This window comes from Callospermophilus lateralis, unplaced genomic scaffold, assembly GCF_048772815.1.
Source record: "Callospermophilus lateralis isolate mCalLat2 unplaced genomic scaffold, mCalLat2.hap1 Scaffold_94, whole genome shotgun sequence".
Lineage (NCBI taxonomy): Eukaryota > Metazoa > Chordata > Mammalia > Rodentia > Sciuridae > Callospermophilus > Callospermophilus lateralis.
In genome coordinates, this window is record NW_027517559.1 from 2,618,918 (window position 1) to 2,642,069 (window position 23,152).

The window sequence follows — 23,152 nt, forward strand, 5'->3', positions numbered from 1 at the left end:
GAAACATTAGTTTTGTTATAATTAGTTGGTACCTTAATAATTTTAAAGAATTTTTCATCAATTTCTTTTGAATTTATGCTTGTAAGAAAAAATTAACATTGACATTCATACAAATACTATTAACATTCTGAAAATGGTGAATCCACATAATGAAAAATTTGTGTTCACTTTTATGTGCAAAATACAATAATTAAACAATTTAGGGTAGTTTTTCAGGGCTATTCTGTAAATTTTCATCCAGGAGATGAGGCCTGAACATATTTTGAAGCAACTGTGTTCAGGGAAGTGAAAATATAATATACTGGAATTATGTGAAGAGGGTAAAGAGATCAAGAAAGTTCAGATCTGTCATTATATAGAGTTAGACTTCATCCTTTAGTTGGTATAGAATTGTAAAAAAAATGAAAAATAAAAAAATTGAAAATTGAACAAGACAGTATGTTAAATTGAAAATTGAACAGGACAGTATGTGAATAGTATGTGATATGTATTGGAAGGTAATTTTGTTCTTTTTAGAGAATTTCTAGGGTGGCTCATGGGCCCCAGGAGGAGAGATCTGAGTAAGGTGGAATTATATCACTTATTAAAAAGAAATAAGAACTCAAGAGAGAAGGAAGGAGTTTAAATTTACCTAATAAAATACCTTCCTTAGCCTTTTTTGACAACAGATAAGTAATGTGCAGATGTAGAGACAAGATGTAGAGCAAGGCACATCTCTCACACCAGCCACATGAACACCCAATAATCATCACACTTATGAACCAAAAGTATATTTATTCTATTTTTATAAGTTATAATAAAGATTGTTGTCATGATGAAATAAATGATTAAAGTTTAATTCTTTTTTATATAGGTCATAAAATCCATGCAATTATATCTTGGTTAGTATAACAGATTGAATCATATCATAATTTTATCATAATCATATCATAACTTCATGATATACAAAGAAATTTGATGTCAGGAAAATAACTAAAAGAATGGTCTGAATACTTCTTTTCTGCTATTTTTTCCATTTTTTCTGAACCTTTCATTATGTTATAATTCAATTATCAATTTCTGCCGCAGTCCGGCTGCAGCAGAATAACCGGGGGGTGATGAATAACTTGTATATGTTGATGCAGCAGGAGTGGAAGCCCCCCCCCCATTATTCTGCTGCAGCCAGACTGCAGCAGATGGTGGCCCGTACGAGGAGCCCCGGGACACTCGGGGGTAAGTGACGAAAAAAGCTGCCCATCCATAGATAGGACGGGAGCAATCTGCTCGTCCCTAGGCAGATAGGGCGAGAGGAAAAATGGCCATTTCGAGAAAATGGAGAAGATTGATGCAGTATGTTTGTGTCTTGTTTTGTCTTGAAATGTTGTATTGTCGTTGTGATGAAAATATGGAAGGGGTGAGAAGTAAATTGATAAGGGAAAAAAGGCACCCCAGTGAAACCAAGAATAGTTAGGGCATGTGTTGATAAAAGCCCAGAAACTCTAGTCAGAAAGAAAAAGAAAGATCAGAAGAAGAAGGATTTTCAAGAAAAAAGTTGCAGCAAAAAGCTATTACTGAACACTTTTCGATACCGGAGGGTGCGAGAAACCACAAGGCGGCTGCCACCTGCCCAAGCCGATCTTGGCGCAGCAAGAATTTTCCAAGCTGCAGTTGCGGGCTCTTCCCCGCCCCCCCTCCCCCCCCCCCCCCCCCCCCCCCCCGCCCAGGGGAGCAAATCATCACTGTGAGTCCAAATCTAGGCCTGACCTGGAGGCACAGTCTCGCAGGCTTTTGCTCCCTCTGCCTGGAAGCAGTTTGATTCTGGAACTCTTCCCCAGGGCCATCTGGGGCTGCCCGGGATGCTACAGCTGGCAGAAGACGCTACTGGCGTCCCTGAAGTTTGATCATTTCCAAGACCAGTAACTACAATGGGTATCCCATACCTGGAGGCTGATGAGTAATGAGTACTATTAAGGCTTATTTCAAATGTAAAAAACCTTGAGATAATGTACTAAATTTTTCAGAAGGTTCTTTTCTTAGTGAAATGCTACAGGATTTTCTTTAGTCATCCGGAGTTCCTGCCTTCATCCCAGTGCGGGTGAAAACAAAGGTGAAAAAATTTACAGTGTTGCTGAGAACTGGAGGAAACTTCTGCTGAGAACTGAAAAAAACTTCGGCTGAGAAATGGACAAGACTTCGGAGCTGTTGCTGTTTCTGCTGCTACAACTTAAGCTAGCTGCCTGCAGAACTTACCTGGACTGTGATTTACCTGGACTGTGAGTTAATCTATTGAGACACTGCTTTACCTGGACTGAGATAACAAACCGTAATCTACAACAAATTGTAACTCAATATCTTTGCTAATGGTGTCATTGCTGGTATAATTTTTCCAAGGGCTTCTTGCATGGAGCCATCAATTAGCTTGGTATCGTAGCATTTTGTATCCTCCCTTTCTGTTTCTAGCAGGTTATTTATGGTGTTTCTGTAAAAAACACTATGGTCATTATTTAAATTAAACAAAAGGGGGAAATGTTAAGGTCTGTAAACAAGTCAGATTGGCACCTGTTATTTTGCCAGAGAAATGTTAAAGTCTGTAAACAAGTCTGGATAGCGCCTGGCCAAATGCCAGAGGGAGTGGTTTGTGAAGTAACAAAAGCGAGCCATTAAGTGTGGAGATTCCTTATTGGTTGACTGCTGTATCTATTTTATGCTAATTAGATAAGCTGTGTAAAATGTATAAATATCGCTCAGATCCTACAATAAATGGCTTCCACTCCTGCTGCATCAACATACACAAGTTATTTGTCACCCCCCGGTTATTCTGCTGTAGCCGGACTGCGGCAAATTTCATTTATCAATGGACATGTATGAAGTTCTAACATATATTTCAAACTAAATGTACTTGAGAAGTTCACTTGAAGTATGCACTTTAGTGTAAAACAGGAAGTTATATAAACTTATCTATATCCTTCTCGATTCTGACCATCCATATTGCTATTCTCCTTTCAGTACTCAGAATCAAACTAAATATCTCTGCTCAGTCTTTGTCAGTGCCAGATTTAGTATTTGTGACATTTAGTATTTATGCCCTATCAAGTTTCTTAACCTTTTTGAGGCCATAGATTCCTTCTATGAATTTTGCTTAAAAATATTTACATCATAAAGTTTTGAGACTTAGATAAAATAAAAAAATTATTTAGAATATATAGTGCCTCAAAGAGATGCTAACACTATATGTCAATAATATCTTGGTGTATCTTTAATATTACTTGTTTGCATTTTAAATCCTATCAGAAATATGTTTTAAAATTTATTTTTATAAAATAGAAAAATATCTAGCACTGACAAAGATTGAGCATAGACAAATTTTAATAAATTTGAAATTTTTAATAAAAATTTCTGTGTTATCATCATAGTTTTTTTCTCTATATGTTTTACCTTATCAAATTAAACAGCTAAAATTGATATTTCTAAATATGAAATTAAAACCAACTGTGGCTCTACAGTGATCTTTAAAGAATATTATAATTAATGATGTTCTTATTAAGATAGTATGTCCAGATATCTATGCTAATTTTCGATTTTGAAAGCCAAGGTAAAGAGCACATGCATTAAATTTGACATTAGGATAGGATAATTTTTCCTCAGTTTGCCCTTGTTTTAAATAAACTATTCCCCTCCCACTGTGGCAAAAGATGTGTAGAATTTATTCATACTTTACTCTTCAAAAAGTTCTTAAGAGTAAAGGAAATGTCATTTAATATTTTATGACATATCAGTTGAGGAAAAACTATGTGAATTCTCCTTTAACATCTAGATGAATTTTCCCTCTCTTTGCATCCCCTTAATATGTGGAAGAGCTAATTAAGGTGTGGAGCATTACAGAGTATTGTCTGGATTGCTGCAATTAAGTGCACATCTCCAAGCAACATAGAGCCATTATGCAAAACCATTGTGAACAGATGATACATTAAGCAGCACAGCTCTGCTGTGTATCTAGTCCTTGATACTGAGAAATACTGCACTTGAGATGGAATATGCAAATAGAAAATCCACACAAGGTCAGAGTGAGAAGGCCAAAATGCCACCCTTTGTTGGTTTCAAAATGAGAAATCCATTTCTGCTGCATAATCAAGTTAAAATAGAAAAAGAAATCCTTCAAAGAAAATTCAGATATTTATCCTCCTTTTTGCTTTTTTGTAAAATAATTCCTTGACATTTGTCACTAGAGATAAATAGAAGAATTATTTTCACTGTGTATTATTCCTCTGGGGTGATTTTATACTTTTCTTAATTTCCTAACATTTTCCCTCTTGTATTTACTCTAATGAGAGAAAATGGTGATGAACCATTACTCAAGAAGTCATCCATGATCATTGCTTTATTTATGCTTTTCCACTCTCTGAGTCACCATGAGAAAGAGTCTTTTCATTCTTTTCTTTCTCCAGCTTAAGTACAACAATAATAATAAACAAATAAATGTATATACTTTATTTTCCTAATAGGATAAAATGATTAATAAATGGTGAAATGATTTTTATTTAGGTAAATAAATTTTCAGTTGTTTCTCTTTTGTGTTTATCTCAGGTGCACAGGGGTCATCTCATGAATTTCTGCATTTTGTCTCATGCTATTCTCCTAACTCACCTTTTTCTTATCCTTCATCCCTAATGCCCACTTCTCTGTTTATGCAGATTTCTAATGAGTTTTATGTATGTACTTGGATAAATATAAATATGTCTCACTAAATAAGTTTTCTGTGCTTAATTCATATAGCTATAATTCAATTTTATACATTTGAAATTGTACAAATCCAGTATAACTATCTTAACATTGTCTCCAACTTCTCCTGATTATCTCTAATTCTGGTATTTCTGTGAACAATGCCAAAATAAAGCAAACATGTCTGTGTTTTTTCCAAACTTTTTCAAGAATTGCTCTAAACTTAAATCTATGAGTAAAATAACTGGAACAAAAGATATATTACATTTAACTTCATTTATAGTTAGAATAATTCAATGATCTAAATGTTCATTTAAGTATTAATTTTGCATACATAAATTTAGAGTATTCATATATTTAAAGATTTTCTGAGCAAGATGTAGATATTATTTATTTTATGTCTTGAGATATATGGATCTCTCTTTTTTAATTTTAAGAGAAAAATTAGATTTATAGAAAAATTGAGGGAAGTTACAGAGACTTTTTATATACTCCTTGCCCCACATGAGCAGAGCTGCCTCAAGTTAACATTCTGGGCCACTAATAATATATTAATATTTGTTATGAGTGTGTGTGTGTTATAGTCCTTGAAATTATACTGATATAATCAATATCCAAAATAGATAGTTTTCTATCTAAATAGATAGTTTTTCAATATCCAAAATAGATTTTCTTTTTAACCTGGCAGATTTTTATTTTTAATATTTAAATGTTTGAATTATTAAATAGTTAGCCATATGCTTTTATTTCCTTTTAGCTCTCTAATGTGATGGATTAGACTGTAAGGCTTCTTGATATTGAACCATGTTTGCATTGTTGGGATAATGCCCAATTGATTATGTATTTTTTTCTTTAAAAAATAACCTTTTCCTATTCTGGTGAAGGAGACATAACACAAAATTTCCTCTTGTGATTACTATGAAGCATACAGTTCTGTGGCACCCAACTAACACCACCATGCCATGTATTGTTTTGTAGTACATCATTAAAATTTCTTGTCAGGATTTTGTATCTAAAACCAGAAGTGAGGAAAAATGAGACCATAATTTCATTGACTTGAATTCTTGCTCACTGATTTGGGAACCCAGGTTTCCCAGCCTTCTAAATAAGCTGTCAGCTTTCACTCTGTTTGCTAGAAATCCTTGCATGGGAGCGAAAGCAACAGTTCCCTCCAGGCGTATGAAGAATCACCTATAAAACCTCCCTGCTTGTGTCTCTGTGACATTTTGGGGTGCATTTGAGTGTAAATATTTTATGGTTACTTTTTGTCTGCTAGGCAAGCACTCTACTGATGAGCACAACATTCTTTTAAATATGACCCAATGGCACTTTTCAGTCCCCTGCCTGGCCCCTCTGCCAGGCCCTACCTCTGATTCACCTCTTCTTCAGCTCCTGGTTTTGTTCTTCTAACTGATACTGGAGCCTCTTTCTCTGCTGTTCCTGGGGCAAGTGGCTAAAATCCTCTGAAGCCACAGTCTGCAAAGGAAAGAGAGGGTTGAGTCTGGGATTCTGAAGCTAAAGCTTCCAGGCGCTGCACACTCCTGAAGATTCAAGTCCACCTTCCTCCCCTTCCAAATATCTTGGGAGCAAGGTCATAGACAGAGTGAAGAAGGAGTGGGACCCAGCTGGCTGCAGGAAGCAAGCCTACAGTCCACCACCTTGCTGATGGGAGGGCCAGTGCCATCCCTCCTCCCACAGTCCTCACTTATCCCCATGGCCTTCTGGAAGGATATGGAAGGATGATAGCCACAGATTGACCGACTTACTGATCTCACTCAATAAGACCAAGGGATCATAGACATAGCTGGTAAGGAAACCCATTAGGCAAGGCCAAGGACATGACACCCTCTAGGGGGAAGAGGGTTGCGGGGGCGTGACTACCAGCTGGGTCCAGGAGGGGACAGGCAAGGAGGAGGCAAGGGCAGAAAATGAAGATGGACAGAAGGATGAACATAAGTATGGATGCAGAGAAGCAAAAGCAAAAAAGAAATAAAAAATAGTAATAATATCCCAAATCAAGATGCATAATCACACAGAAAATACATGTAAGGGCAACACAAAATCTGATAGGTAACAAGGAGGACATTAGACTCAGAGAAAGAGGTCACACCTCTCTCTACCCCATCTCCTACATCCCTTGATTATTAGGTCTAGGGGCAGGAACAGGGTTGCTATAGTCCACTGGGCTTTCTGGACTCAGTTTAGAAGGAGGTACAAGAGGCATTTGTGTGAAGAAAGTCTTCAGACACAGGCCAAAGTGGCATGCTACTCATAGAGGGCTGTGGAAGGCAGGAAAGGTCAGGGGTTACAGCTTAGGAGGAGAGGGCTAAAGACCAGAATGGCTGGTGTCAGTGGGAGGTGTCTAAGGCATACTAGGGAGTCAGGAGCTGTCCAAGATATAAACCGGTGGTGTTAGGGTTTACATCTGATTCTGAAAACACACAAACAAACAAAAAATACCAAAACTATAGAGCATAAGGATCCATCAGATGGATAGAGATCTGGGGTTAGCGGCACTCCTAAAAGACAGGAACACAAACTGTCAGTCCAGCACGAATTCCACCAGCAGATCTTCTCTCAGCATCCCAAGCATCAGCAGACAGATGCCACAGGACAACATCCTGCCCTCCTCAGTCTCAGGGGACTCCCAGGCCAATGTGCTGCTGACTTGCCTTCCTTCCCTCCAGCCCAGGAATGTAACAAAGAGGAAAAGTATGGCCCAGGTCTCAGCATTCCTGTGGCTGAACTCAACTCATTAGGGCCTCAGCTGTCCCCACTCAGTGTCTTCTCACACAACATTCTGGGCCCCCACCTTGCTCTTCTTGCCAAAAGGCCAGCGCTTGGCACAACTATGGCCAGGGCCCTGGAACTTAGGCTCTCCATCTGAGCAGGTGTCCAGGCCATTTTCTGAGTGTGCACAGATCACAGGCTGGCTGAAGTTCTCAAATTCCACATCACCAGGGCGGGCATAACCTGACTTATGCACCTCTATGAGAATCTGGGTGTCCTGGGGGAAGGAACAGTGGGTGGGCAGTCAGGGGCAAGGCCCTACCTAGTTTGGGAGATTCCCACAGTGCCCATTCATTGGCCTACTCAGGCACCCACATTCTTGGTATCCACAGTTTAAGCAGCCACCTTCATGTCCTCAAAGCACTTGGTAATGATGAGTAACACCTGCAGTTCCATCTCTGACAGCAGCCAGTACCCTGATTTACTGATCTCACTGAAGGTGGCTCTATACTCTTTCTTGACCTGCAGTTTCTGTGGGGACAGGGAAAAGGCATGAAACACATGAGTGGAGGCAGATCAGGTATAAAGCATTCTGCAAATATGATGGTGCCCTAACTGTCAGCACTAGCTCCTGCCCAGTGTGGTGGGGAAGACACACTCCGGTAGGCAGAGCTGCAACATAAGGCTGGGGGTTGAAAATGAGTTATATAAGAACTGTAAATTGCTTCAGGTCAATTTGGTATCACTTGTGTTTTGACACAAAGTTATGGAGTATATCTTGTTTCCAATGTTTATTTAGTATAAGTGATTGCGGATCTGTATGTACTTTTTTGGTAAATTATTTTATTGAAATTATTATTTGAAATAATTTTTTCATTGAAATAAAAATTTACAAAGAATAGGTAACTATCCCCAAGGAGTTTATTGATTAAAAATATCAACTAGTTGGCTATTTTATCTGCACATAATTAGTGGAAGTTTTAGTTGTTTCATACTGATTGGACTGAAGTAAATTTGAATACATATTTAAGATAAATATGAACTCTGATAAATTTTAAGTTATTCACTTCATAAATTATATTTTTGGAAAAAACCTCATGGTACTTTTAGTTGAGGAAAGTAAATGTCTTATCTGGAGCTTGGCCCCAAACAAAGAAAGGCACCTTGAGTTATTCATTCTCAGCAAGTAACATTTCTTTCCATACCTTTATTCATCCACTATATAGCTATTGTAAATCAGTGAAACTATTTTGCAGTAAATTCAGAAGATATGAATATCTTCTTCTAACCAGTTCTCTATCTCAATTTCTTTAGGAATAATGAGCAGCACCTATGTTCCCAATGGAACCTGGAGGAAATTAACAATAATGTTGAGGAAATAGGTCATCCATATGATTAGATTGTTTTTATATCCATCAATCAATCATTCAATAAATGTTTTGAACACTAACCAGTATTGTGTTCCATAGATACATGGTGATGTATCTGTGGAAAACAAACAGACAAACATTGTTTTTTTTTTTAAATTCTTGTCTTTCTTTATAAAATTTGCATTGTTGTTAGGATAAATAAACCAAGTTATTGATTGCTTAGCATAGTTATATTCTTTAGCTATTATTTTCACTATACTTAGTATTCAAAAATAATGATAGTTAATCTCATTAAATAATGGCTAATTAACAAGATTTTAAATTGGTACATTTCTGGGAAGCCCCTTGGAATATAAAACAATAAACAAACAGAGATCCAATATTCCCATTTGACAAGACACAATTATTTGCCTTAATTAAATTAAGATTTTCAGAATTATTGTGGGGATAAATTTGTTAAACTGGTGCTTCAAGGAATTTCAGGTTTCTTGTAGTTCTTGTAAAATCAATTCTTTTATATTATTCAGGGAATGGAAGCAAGTGCAAGTTTAGAATTTTATTTTTGTCAGGGTAACCAATTTTTGAAAAGCTAGCTTGGTTTCTTTCTTCTGACTTATAAGAGTCAAGAATTATCTTCCCAAATGAGTATAAAATACTAAATATCAATATTTACCTCCAACTCGTAGATTTTGGCAAATAATAATTTGAAAAATTAAAGAAACTTGTTTAATGTAATAAACTCAGGGGTGTGCTTCTACTGAACTACTCCTCAGCCCTTTTTGTTTTGTGAGACAGGGCCTCACTAAATTGTCCAAGTTGTCTTGGAGCATGCAATCTTCCCACTGAGACTCTGGTGTCACTGAGATTACAGGCCAGCATGATACTATATGGAGCTTACATGGAGCTTATGGAAAGGTAAGAATAATGCATATGTGTGTATCTTATACATAAATATATGCTTAGTCTGAAATATATCTGTGTGCATAAACTGTATTTGTGTATGTATAATTATGGTGGTGCTAGGTGCTCTGAAGTCAGTGAAGGGCTATAATGCAGTGGGCAGGGATGGCCTCCCTGATAAGGTAACAAATGAACAAAACATAAAAGTGAGAAAAGGGACCATTTGAATAGATGTACAAAGACAATAAAAGCAGCAGAAACTCCCTCACAAAATCAGATACACTGACTTATCAACTTGGAGTTATAGGACTGAAATCTACATTAAACCCAGGGAGAAAAAAATCCCAAGTTAAGAATATTATATACAAGATTGACCAAATTATGGGCATGCACAGATGTGGCATAATGAATCCTATGATTATGAATATTTACAATATACTAATTTTTAAAAGTTATAATCTAAGTTGAGTGTGGTGGTGAATGCCTGTAATCCCAATGACTCAGAGTGAGGCAAGAAGATCTGGAGATCAAAGCCTGCTTCAGCAGCTTAGTAAGGCCCTAACCAACCTAGTGAGAACCTGACTCCATATAAAAAATAAAAATTCTGGAAATGTAGCTCAGGGTTAGAGTGTCCCTGGGTTCAATCCCCAGTACCAAAAACCAAAAATAAAATAACAATAATTAAAATATAAATAAAAAAGAGAACATCTAAAAGAAACCCAAAAGAACATTGTGCATCAAAGATCAATAATCAGATTAACAGAAGATTTAACAACTGCTGCAGACACAAGCAGATAAAACAGATTTGCAAAGGACTGAACAACAACAACAACCTGTCATTCTAGAGATTTATGACTAGTTAAACTATAACTAGAGTAGGGGCAGGAAAGGACAGCTTTCTCCCTGAAAGAAAAACTATTAAGCTGTTATTAAACAATTAAACCACATATGTTGGTGCACACCAGTAATCCAAGCAGCTCTGGAGGCTGATAGCAGAGGATCACAAGTTCAAGGACTATTTCAGCAACTTAGTGAGGCTTTAAGGAATTCAGGGAGATGCTGTCTGTAAGTAAAATATAAAAAAAGGGCTTGGGATGTGGCAGCCCTGGATTCAGTCCCCAGTACAAAAAATAATACATCTGAATAAAGCAAAATGACCCCAGAGAAAAGGTATCATTTGAAGGAGGAATAATTCACACAATACAATTGAAAAAGATCTTTATCATTGTGGAATTAGAAAATACATAAACAAAGAAACAAAATGGAGTCAGGTGACAACAGTGTTCTGAGGAGAGCAAGATGAGAGGTGTGTCAGAGCAACCTGGAGGGGAAGGGCCCTGCTTTGGACAGGGCAAGTTTTCTTTCTCAACATCAGCACAACTGAACTTCTGAGGCAGAACAGTCCTTAGGGTGGGAGCTGACCTGGGCATGAAAGGATGTAGACAACACCTGCCATTTTAACAACCAAAAGTGTCTCTAAACAATATCACAGGCCCTTAGGCCCACTCCTGATGGCCCTAGAAAGAGGTGTTCAAGAAGGCAGGGGCAGGCCTGGGTTGCCAGGAGGTGCAGATAGGGACCCAACTCCAAGCTGGCCCCAGCGTGTCCAGGCACAATCTAGAGGGGACCATCCGATTACTATATCCAACAGGATCTCAAAATTACTCTTCTGTTTCTGAGCTGGAAACGGGACTGATGTGATGTTTGAGCAACTCCAGTGGGTACAACAGGGTCCTCTCTGCTGCCTTGATATCTTTTTCCAGATTTTCCTGAAGCCGCTGGCAAAGTGACCAAACCAGAAAAACCAGTAACACCAGGCACAGAGCCCCCAGGGCAAGCACAGCCAGCCACATAAGCCATAGGTATTCCATGGGGGCCTGAACCTCCAGGTCACTGAGGGGCCCACTATCACAGCCACAAGATACCCCTCAACAGCCAGCCATGTCCCCTACTCCTCTGAAAAGCAGTTGTAGGCGCCAGCATGGTGATATTGGGCAGTCATCACCACCAGGGCTTGGAGACGGGCATCATAGTGGATGGAGCCTGGCTGGTCTGCAGGTAGGTCCTGGCCCTCAAAGATCCAGCGGGCATAGGCCAACTTGGAGGAGAGGGACAGGGAAGTACCAAGTCTGTGCCCACTACCATTGTGATGTTTTTCAGCATTCACCTGACTGTAGCAACAGAGAGGGAAGGTAGCAGAGTCAGTGCAAGAGACCAAGGGCCAGGGAGGTGTGATGTGGAAAATCCACCTGCGGACCACAGTCCATTTGGAGGGGAAGGGGAACACAAAAAAGCTTACCTTTCTTAGTTCCATGAAGGTCACAAAAGCCTATGGTATCTGAGATCCCCATGTTCTGAACAAGTAGAGATCTGGCAGAGGAAAGGGGTATCAGAGGCGTGGTTCCAACCACCGTATCCACACACCTTCCTGGTCCCAGCCCTTGCAGAACCCAGCTCACCCAGAGTAGCTGGCCACAGACAAATGGTGACTAGTGTTGATGCTCCAGGCAGAGTAGGCGTCCTGCGCAAGGACACAGTCTGCACAGATGTGGTACTTCACAGAGTCTGCCAGGGGCAGCTGGACCAACTGAGAGCAGGAGCCAGCAAAGAGCAGCTTCTGTGGGAGAAGAGGAGTGAGAGGGTTGGTAGGGCCACATGCATCCCAGGGCTGCTCAGACTCCAAGGAGCACAAGCATGAGAGGTGTCCATATGAAGAAGAGGCAGAAGACAGCACTGCAAAGGAAGGTGCAAGTCTCAAGAAAACAGGGAGGCAATACACACAGAAGACATGAAACATTTTCCTTCAGTGCCCTTGGCTCTCACAATAGCACCAGCACAGCATAAGGTGTTCTCTGTTTGAATGGTAACTGCCAATCTGAGTGTTTACACAACCCCATATTCTTTCTGCTATTACTCCATGTGCTGGGAAAAAATTTTAAGTGATAATAGCTGCAAAAGGCAAACAAATCATGATCCAGAGGATGCTGCAAATGTGTATGAGGGTTAAGGAAAAAGACAACACTTCAGGGGACATGGTGGGGAATCAGCGGGTCAGGCCCAGAGCACCACTGGGGACTAGGCAGAAACCAACGCTGGGAAGGCACCATAAACATGTCAAAGCTGGGGAAGTCTGGCGGGTATGGAGAGGATCAGAGAGGAGGCTGTAAGCAGAGTCCTGGATCCACATAGAGGTGTCTAAAAAAAAAACATGAGTTTTCTCCAGGACTAATTCTGGGAATGCAGCCATGCAGGGACCAGGGTATACATAATGCTCCTGTGGAGTGCCAATCCTGTCCGCACACTCCCTGACTTCCCAGGCTTGCCCTGAGCTTACTTAGGTGTGCTGAACTGGCCAACCATGCCAACCTGATTTGGGGATGGTGGAATGGGTGCAATGGCAGTGAATGGAGTCTAATTAGCTACCTTGCTTGGTGACAGCACAAGGCTTTCCACAGTTTCCTTATCAAACACTTGCAGTTCCTCAATCAGGTGGACTTCAGCCCTCAGGATCACAGCCTTGAGCAGCCAGCCATCTCCTGGAAAAGTCTGGAGAAGGGAGTGTCAATGACAGGGAATGAGGCTCTTGGGTGTCTCCCAGCCCCAGACACACCCAAGAGCTTACCTACCTGTGCCAGTGAACAGCAGTGTATAGGTGGCTTTGTCAAATCCTGTAAATTGGTCAGCCACCAGGTGGGTGAAGTTGGTGTTTTCATGAGCAGGGGCTGGCCCCATGAAGGCTCTACCTGCTTGTCCATCAGTGGGTGCTTCTTGATGAAGATGAGGGTTCTGTCAGCCAGCTCCAGAGAACTGGTGTGACCATGGTGATGGTGCCATTTGTTGATGCACTTGTGGGGGTAGGGGTATGGACAGGGGAGCTATCAGCTGGTGGGAGGCCACTGGAACTGACAGGGAACACTTCCTGCCCAAAGGACTCACTGAACCAGGCTGGGGGCTGGGTACTGGGTCAGTGTATTTACCCCACTTCTGCACTTCCTCAAACAACTCAGGGTTGGTTTCTGCCTAGTCCCCAGTGGTGCTTTGGGCCTGACCTGCTGATTCCCCACCATGTCCCTCTCCTTGTAGGTACCTTGGAACACCCACTGGATCTCTTCCAACTGGTACTCACAGACTGAGGAAAGGTCCACATTACCCCTGTTGCAATGAGAGAGGGATCTCAAGGGTCAGGTCCGATGCCCACCTTAACATCTCACCCCAGCTCCAGAGATTGCAGGAATGTAGGGATCAGCAGAAAATGCTCATGGGCAGAATATACCAGCAGGCAGATCTAAGGTGCCACCAGGCAGGGCCTTGCCTTCTTTCCCCAGGGGCCTTTAAAAGGGGCAAGTACTCAGTGTTCCAGACACTGACCACTTGGATGTCCCTATAGGACAGCATGGTTCAGGCCCTCCCACCCACATACTGCCCTTGACCTGAACACATGCTCATCCCCACCCCAGCATTCCTGGCCAACTCACCATCACATATGAAATACACCAAAGAAGGTGGTCTTGTTCCAGGAGGCACCCTGCAGGGTATGCACAGCCTGCAGCTGGTTGAAATAGAGCTGCTGGTTGGGCACTGAGCACCCCAGCTGTGACTTCAGGAATTTGGTCCACTTCTTCTGCAGTGTGTGTGCACCGGCTACGTCACTCTGGCATATATCAAGGGGATGCAGTGGGTCAGCTGCTGCCCAGCCCACAGGGTTCCCAGGGCTCATGCTGGGGGCTCAATATCTTGCAGACATGGGCAACTTGGGCCAGCAGCTGCTTGGTACAGCAGTCATATTCCACCACCCTTTCACTGAAGAAGTACACCTTGTCGTCATCCCCTGTGATGCTCCCGACACTCTCAGGGACATAGGCAGAGGCAATGAAGTGGGGCCCTGCAGCAAGGCAAGGAGGTTCAGTCATGAGGTGACAAGGACCTCACAGGTTTCCCACCCTGGGCTTCCCCAGTCCTTCTCCCTGCTCACTGTTGAGCCATGAGGCCTTGTACTCTGCCTTCATGGGGTGATAGGGCCCCATGTTCTGGAGGATGACAGGCTGGGTGCCCAGGAAGTTATTGAGGGTGGCTGAGTACAACTCACCATCTGTGGGAAATGGAAGGATAGTCAGGCCATAAACAAGGTGTAGACACCCCAGAGTGTGTCAAGTTCCAAGGGACTCACCCAAAACAGGCACATCCACTCACCTACAAGAAGGCCAGTGTGGCCCTTAGCTGGGTTATAGGGACAATTCCCCTTCCCATCATCAAAATCTTCATGCTCCAAAGTGAAGGTGAGCATGTTCTAGAGGCAGAGGGAGCCAGTCAGGAGGATGAGCATGAGGGCAGGACCCCATACTGGAGGCCAGGGTGGCAGGCAGCCAGGGTGGGGCAGCACTCACAATGTAGGTGCACTTGGGCTAAAAGGCGTAGGTACCACAGACATACAGGTGGGAGGTGTTGTAAGGCTGCAGGAAGCAGATGCAGTTGAAACCCCTAGTTTCAGTCAGTGAGACCCCTAGGTGAGGGCCACTAGTGCCGAGGCTAAAGAGAGGTCTGCCCTCAAATGACAGTACTCCAGGGAACAGTGCCCTGTGAGGCCCAGGAGGCCAGCAGTGCCTGAGCATCCACATGGTTGCTCTTCCCTTTCTCAGTACACTCGATCTTCTTCTCAGCTGGTGCCTCCCAGAAGATCTAGTGGACAAGGAATATGGTAATGTCATAAGTAGATGCAGAGAAGGATGATACCCTGTGGGAAATCTTGATTCTCATCCTCCGGAAGCTTCTTTCAGTAGAGGACAGAAGCCCCTAGCCACCAGCAAGGAGCCCTGGCACTTGTCTTCCAAATCACTCAGGAGGCTGAGGCAGCAGTATTACAAATTGAATGCCAGCCCTTGCAATGTAGTAAGAACTTGTATGTAAATAAAGTTTGAAAAGGGACTGGGAATGCAGCTCATAGAGTGTCCCTGTGTTTAAGCTCAAGTACATGGGTATGTTTGGGGGGAGTCCCATAGAACTTCATCATGGCCTAATCCAGTAAGTGCCATAGAAGGGAAGAGAGAGCTTGCTGATCCTGATGGGGGTTGGGAAGACCTGGGGGCACACTATTTGATGAGATACCATGTGGTTTAATTGGGTCAAATGGTGATTGCATTCCAAGATTTCTGAGGAATCTCCATATTGCTTTCCAGAGTGGCTGTATCCATCCAAATTGATTTATTCTAAGCAAGTGTCTTCCCATGTCTTTTAAGTTTAGAGGCAAGGAGTTCTTTTTCCAAGGATGTCATGCCACTTTTTAAATTATTGTTGAAACTCCAAATATGTGTAACTTTTCATCCACCCTTCCCACACACAAGTAAATGAATATCACAGTATCTCACTGGATCTCCAGTGCCCATACGTGTTTGCAGCTGATGGCAGGGTTGAAGTTTTGTGGCAGAGATCAGACAGCACAGGCTCAGAATGTTTCTCTCCTCCTTATTTCCCATCCTTTTATCATTGAAGATGGAGCCCAGCAACCTGCTTGAATCCTTAGGTAGTGTGACCCTAGAATATTAGTGGCATTATTTCTACTCTCTATTAGGCACCAATAGCAAAAAAGCAAATTGGGAGCACACTTATAGAATCTGCAGTAAGTATGAAGTTTGTGTGCATCTGTTGGGCTGCAGTGATGAGATGAATCCTCTTTGTTAATATGTGACTTGCAACTTGAAGCCTCCCCAGTCTCTGAATTATAAAGCAGGTTGCTCTGTGGGCAGCCTTTCAGCCAGAGAACACATGGAACAGAGCAAGGGATAATCCTGGGAATGCAAAGAGTACACTGGAATTTGTTTTCCTTTCCCTTTTGGTGGTGACTTTAGGTAATGGCTTCTTCAAACCCTGGCTGATTCCATAAAGCCTTGGAAGTAAGGGCTGCTAGAAATGAGAGCACACTGAAGTATGTCAGCAAAAGAAGAACAAGGGGCTGCTCTTGTAACATGCACTCTAGTACCTTGACCCCTCTCCTAAAAACTATAGTTCCGAGTCAGGCGTGGTTGTGCATACCTGTAATCCTAGGGGCTCTAAAGGCTGAGGCAGAAGGATTGCAAGTTCAAAGCCAGCCTCAGCAAAAGCAAGGCCCTAAGCAACTCAGTGAGACCCTGATGCTAAATAAAATATGAAAAAGGGCTGGGAATGTGGGTCAGTGGTTAAGTGTCCCTGGGTTCAATCCCCTGTAAAGGGGGGATTTTTTGAGTATGATAATTATATAGAATAGTGGGTTTTGTTGTGGTATATTTGAAACTGCATATACCATAACTGTAGCATAGACAAAGGGGTAAGAGGGAGAGTTGAAGGGATGCAAGGGGAGGGTACCCTGAATGAAATATATCAATCAGAATATCATGAATCCTATAAAGAAAGAAACTTTCAAGCCTGCCACAGAACTAAGACTCTGTCTACCACCAACAGATGGAGCTGGGGGTGGGGGGCTTATGTCATGTCCCTTTGGCTTGGAAACAAATATTTGTAAACACTTTTTCAGAACCTAACATAAATTGAGACTGAAATAGAAGACAGGAACTTATTATATTTGATCATGACCTGTTGGCATATTACTTAAGATTTATTGATTCCCTTCTTCTATAATTCCATAGTCATAAATAGAATTGGAATCATTTTGTTAAAAGCTAGAATGCTAGGTAGTGCTTGTCCTGGAGAAAATGTACCAGAAGTTTGTGCCTCAAAGAAGTGGAGTGGAGTTACAGCTACAAACCTGTTTTCTCTGATATCCATTTCTAGGAAATTGTTTTCACAATATCTGAGCATCTCTTAATTAATTGGTAAAATGAATTTCTGAGCAGAATTGTACTGTGGTCTGATAAGCCAGAAAATCCCCTCTTATTCACCCCTCACAAACACTCTGCTTAGCATTTTTACAAGGATTCTCCCATCTTCAAAGATGAGGAATGATTGTTGTTTTTATTTTATCAATCCACATATTTAAACAAGTTTTTTTTTTCTGTTTTGTTTTATACCTGAAATTGAACCCAAGGGCAGTTAACCACTGAGCTATATCCCCATCCCTTTTTCTATTTTATTTAGAGACAGGATCTCACTAAGTTGCTGAGGCTGGCTTTGAACTTGCAATCCACTTACCTCAGCCTTCAGAGCTGCTGAGATTACAGGGGTGCACCACTGAACCCAGCTAAATGTAACTTTTTAATTCCACTTCTACACATGGGTGTATAAAGTCAATGTGACCTCAACTGATGTAACCTGCAGATTAGCCACTGGTAAACACAAACAAGATTGGTGACTTTTTAAGCAAATGGTTAGACATGTCATCACTTTTCACAGTTTGTCCATGGTTAGCATATACAGTTTCAGCAAGAATCTTGCAGTTTCTGATGTAAGTTCTTGCCATCAATTTTTATTGGGGGAGGGGCAGGGATAGGAGCTGAGATTTTCACACTAAAGCCTGCTGCCCGTTGTGTGGATAATCCTCAGTTTTTTTCTTTGCATTTGACTGTGCAGATGACATAAAAAACATTTTGTGAATTGGAAAGTATGATCACATCCCCCCTCAGGTTTCATTGAGGCACAGATTCCTAGTGAATCTAGTTTATGCCTGCACATTTTTGGGGAGGTGAAGTACTTTTGCTCTGAAGGATGCTGCAGCCACTTTTCAAGTGGAAAAAAAGTTATCTATAATACATGTGGAATTTTTCACTACATAAGAGGAAGGGAGTTGGAAAACAGCTTTTTTCTTTTTCTTTTTTTTCCTTTTTCTTTCTTTCTTTTTTTTTTTTTTTGTACCTGGGATTGAACTCAGTGGCACTCAACTACTGAGCCACATCCCAGCCCCGTCCCTTTTTAATTTTATTTTGAGACAGGTTTTCCCTGACTTGCTTAGGGCCTTGCTAAGTTATTGAGGCTGGCTTTGAACTTGCCAACTTCCTTCCTCAGCCTCCTGAGCTGCTGGGATTACAGGCATGCCCAGCTAGGAAGCAGTTTTAAGTCACAGAGACATTTGATGTGCATATTTGTGTGAGTTAGAGTCTTACTAGAGACATTTTTTAAAATAGTTTTTAAGTTAGAGATGAACTCAATATCATTATCTGGTTTATGTATTTTTATGCGGTGCTGAGGATTGAACCCCAGTGCCTCACTTGTGCTAGGCAAGCACTCTACCACTGAGCCACAATGCCAGCCCACAAATTAATGTATTAAAGCTCAGATTTTCCTCCTATCAAGTGGAGTATTACCAACATACTTCACAGGGTTGCAAAGAGGAGTTAGAAAAAGTGCTTAGAAGAATATATTCTCTATAATCCTTAGATATTGTGATTAATGTATCATGCACAATTTCAAGTAGCTTACATCATAAGATACAGCTAAAAAGGGTGAAATGAATATCCCCCAGTGGTAGAAAGTGGTAGAAAAAGCAATTTGAAATATTCTGGAGTCCTGATACATTTTTACTCTGGAGTCCTGATACATTCTTACTCAGATCGTGAATGGGGTTCTGTGTGCCCCTCCTATGGTCCATGATGGTTTTGCTAGGTTTGTATATAGTAGGAGTACAGATAGAGCAGCAGATGATACAGCCTCAGGGCCAGGCTGTATTTATCCACATTATCTGAGAAAAGACCTGAGGTTCCTGGGGGAGGAAACAAACAGTAGCTGATAAAGCTTGGTGGTACTAAGCATGATTCCAGAAAAAGCAATGCTCCCCAGCTAGTGACAGATTCCTGCTTGCTCTTCCTTTAAGCTAAGAGATGAGCAGAGGTTGATGGGCAGGGAGTGGGCGTGAGTTTGATTCTTCCTCATGGCTTTATCTTTGTGAAATAGGTTAGGGAGATTGTTATTTGGACCTTCAGGATATTTCTGTACCCCATAATGAGCGAGTCTGTGCTAGACAGATTGATAGCACTCCATAAATAGAGATGGCCCCCACCTAATGATGGGTTGACTTAAAATATTTCAACTTTACAGTGATGTGAGAGCAGATCTTGGCAACCACTCTGTTTTTTTTTTTTTCACTTTGAGTTCAATATTCAGTGAATTCCATGAGCCTTACAACACTGTGTTATAAATTGAGCTCTGTGCTGGGCACAGGGGTGCAGGCCTGCACCTGTAATCCCAGCAGTTTGGGAGGCTGAAGCCAGAGTATCACAAGTTCTAGTTCAGCTTTACCAATTTGGCGAGGCCCTAAGCAACTCAGCACAACTCTGTCTCTAAATAAAATACAAAATAGGGATGAGATGTGCCTCAGTGGTTGAGCACCCCTGAGTTCAATCTCCAGTACCCCCTCGCAACAAAAAGAGGTATGGCATCAGTGATTTTGCTCTGCAGCAGACTCACACCACTGGAGTTTGTTTAAGGCAAGCTAGGCTGAAATTTGATATTTGGTGGGTTAAGTGTTTTGAATGCATTTTAATACAATGTTTTTAACTTCCTGTGGGCATCCTTTTATTGTAGATTGAAAAGCATGAATTGGTTAGTGGGTTGAGGATTAGGGGACAACCTCTAAATGTTTATGTCATCTATAGAAAAGCAAAGAATTGACATAAACTAGTCTGTGTTAGTTACATATTAAAATTCTTGATGTGCCATATGCTGATAAACGTATAACAAATTATTGCTGTAATGACTGATAACACTCAGTTTGGAATTGGGTAGACATGTTAGCATATGACTCTTTGGAGCCAGTACAAACTTATAAACTCACACAACTAATTAATAACCCTTGTGTGATGGGTACTGTGCTAAGTGGTTTAGGTATATTTGTTCATTTAAACATCACTGTAACTTTTTTTTGGTACCAGGGACTAAACCCTGGGGAACTTAACTACAGAGCCACATCCCCAGCTCTTTTTTTATAACCAGAGCCATATCCCCAGCTCTTTTTTATATTTTATTTAAAGACAGAGTCTTGATAAGTAAGTTGCTTAGGGCCTTGCTAAGTTGCTGAGCTGGTTTGAACTTGCAGTCTTCCTGCCTAAGCCTCCAGAGTTGCTGGGATTACTGGTGTGTCACCATGCCTGGCATAGAACCTCTTTTGAAAGGAGAAAACTGAAGTTCATAGAGTTCAAGAAGCTAGCCCAAGGTTACATGAGTTGTTAGTGACAGAATTTCCACGGGGACCCACACAGCCTGGCTTCAGGGTTCATGCTGTGGACTCAAAACTATACTGTCACCTCTCAGCAAAATTTCAAAATTGCTAATCTGAAGTTTCCTTAAGTTAGAAAAAGTCACAGAAGAGTACAGTCTAAATCAGAGCTAAACTTGACTAAATCGACTTGCTCTGTCCCATTTGCAAGCAGGTGCAGCTGTAGGTCAGGGAAATAGGTTCCTTACTCCCTTTGAGTGTCCAGAATTACCCCTTTAAAGCCACACACTCCTCCTGGCTGTGTCTTCTCTCCCACAGGCATCCCTCTTTCCCCAGACTGTGCCAAGCATACATCACTCTCTTCATACAGGAGTCTACAAGGGCCTCCAAAAGCATATTTAAGTGTTACCTTATGGCTAATTTTCTCCCTGGAATCAGCCACTGTGGACTTCTGAGGAACCAAACACTTGCCTTTATCACATTTTTTACACTATACTAGCCATTTTATTTTATTTTATTCTTGTACCAGGGATTGAACCCAATGGTGTTTAACAACTGAGCCACATCCCCAGCCCTTTTCTTGTATTTTATTTTGAGATAGGGACTCGCTGAGTTGCCTAAAGCCTCACTATATTGCTGATACTAGCCTTGAAGTTGACATCTTCCTCCCTCAGCCCCCTGAGCTGCTGGAATTACAGGTATGCACCACCCCCCCAGCACATTCCCAGCCCCCTCCATCACTCAGACACTCATACTCCACCCCAACTGTACACTTTTGAGTTATTTTTCAAGCTACCCCCTAGGGCCCTCTTCTTCATAGGAGTGCTCCTTTTGTCACCAAATAATGTAGATCAGTGCCTTTAAAATAAAAATGTCTTAATTTGAAGATTGTTTTTCCCTTTGGTCATTCTAGGCAAAGAAATGGCATTTCTTCTCACTGTGAACCATCAGGACGCTGCAATGTAGGACACATTCTTTGTTGATATTTTGTTCTCTCAGTGGGATCACTGTAGATATTTCTGCCACATCAATCTGGGTTGTGTTATCCATCTGGCATACACTATGGAGGATGGACATGGTCAGGAAGAAAAAGGCAGTGGTGTCCAGGGCTTATCTCTACCTAATGGTGGACTGTTATAGTGGCCTGGAGCAAAGGGTAGAGCTATTGCACCTCTGAAGGGTGCACAGCTGCCTACAGATTCACCTGTGACAGTTTCTTACCCTGAAGTGTACAGGGTAGACCAGGCACAGTGGTGCATGCCTGTCATCCCACCATCTCAGGAGGCTGAAGCAGGAGGATCACAAGTTCAAAGCCAACCTCAGAAACTTAGTGAGGTGCCAAGCATCCCAGTGAGACCCTGTCTCTAAAAAAATACAAAATAGTGCTGAGGATGTGGCTCAGTGGTAAAGTGCCCCTGAGTTCAATCCCGGGTTACCCTGGTCCCTCCAAAAAAAAAAAAAAAAAAAAGAGCTGCTGGAAAGGGTTTGACATCTTTCTCACTCTTGGTAACGTGACTGTCATGTCAGTATTTTAGCCTCACATCAGTGATGCCCAGGCAGCTTTATCAATTGATGGTCATCTCGCATGCCCCCAATTGTAGCCTGTCTTATGTCTTTTGCATAACTCAGTCCTGCACCATCAATGCTGCTTGATGTTGATAGTGACCATGAAATAATTAGAAGGTGGGGCATGATATAGGTGGGTACATGCACACTTGGTGGCTAAAAGTTTTCATGGTTCTGTGTGAATTCATAAAGAACCATGAAAGTGTCAAGAGCATTGATTTTTGAGGTTACAAATTAAATCTGGTGGGTAGGAAAATTTGCACAGATAGAAACTATTAATAATGAGGATTGAATGTCTCTCTCCCTGTGTGTGCAGCTGGAAAGAGGAAACAATGATGCAGTGAAAAATCCCTCACCTACCAATTTATAACACTTTAGCTTCGGCTAAATCTCCAATTTCTCTTATCCTTCTGTAAAATGGAATGATATCATAGGGATTTATGAGCATTAAATAATTTGATGACCTTAGAACAGTAGGTAGTTGATACATATGTGTGTCCCCTGCATAGATAGTATTATTTTGGTGGATGTGGGTGGTTGTGATGGTGACGTGAGCCTTGGAGACATTAAGCATCAACCTCAGCATCCTAATATTGAAAGGAATAATGTTTCTGGGTATTCTGGTTTATTTTCCACTCAGTACATACTGTAATAATTATTTGGAAGAATATTGTGAGCATTCAATAAAATATCCTGCTGGATAGATTTTGGTCATCTTTGAATCCCAATACAATTGGGAGCAGTTTCACAGTCATGGAACAGTATAGATATCGCTTATCATTTTCCTTCTGATTATAAGTATCACCTAGGATAT

The 23,152-nt window shown here is 41.4% G+C and overlaps 2 pseudogenes; both read right to left on the bottom strand.

Annotated features, from left to right (window-relative positions):
* Positions 1-662: 662 nt before the first annotated feature.
* Positions 663-771, bottom strand: LOC143641297 (small nucleolar RNA U13; annotated as a pseudogene).
* A 10,458-nt stretch (positions 772-11,229) lies between these two features.
* LOC143637800 (semaphorin-4C-like) overlaps positions 11,230-23,152 on the bottom strand; it is a 54,618-nt pseudogene continuing 42,695 nt past the window's right edge.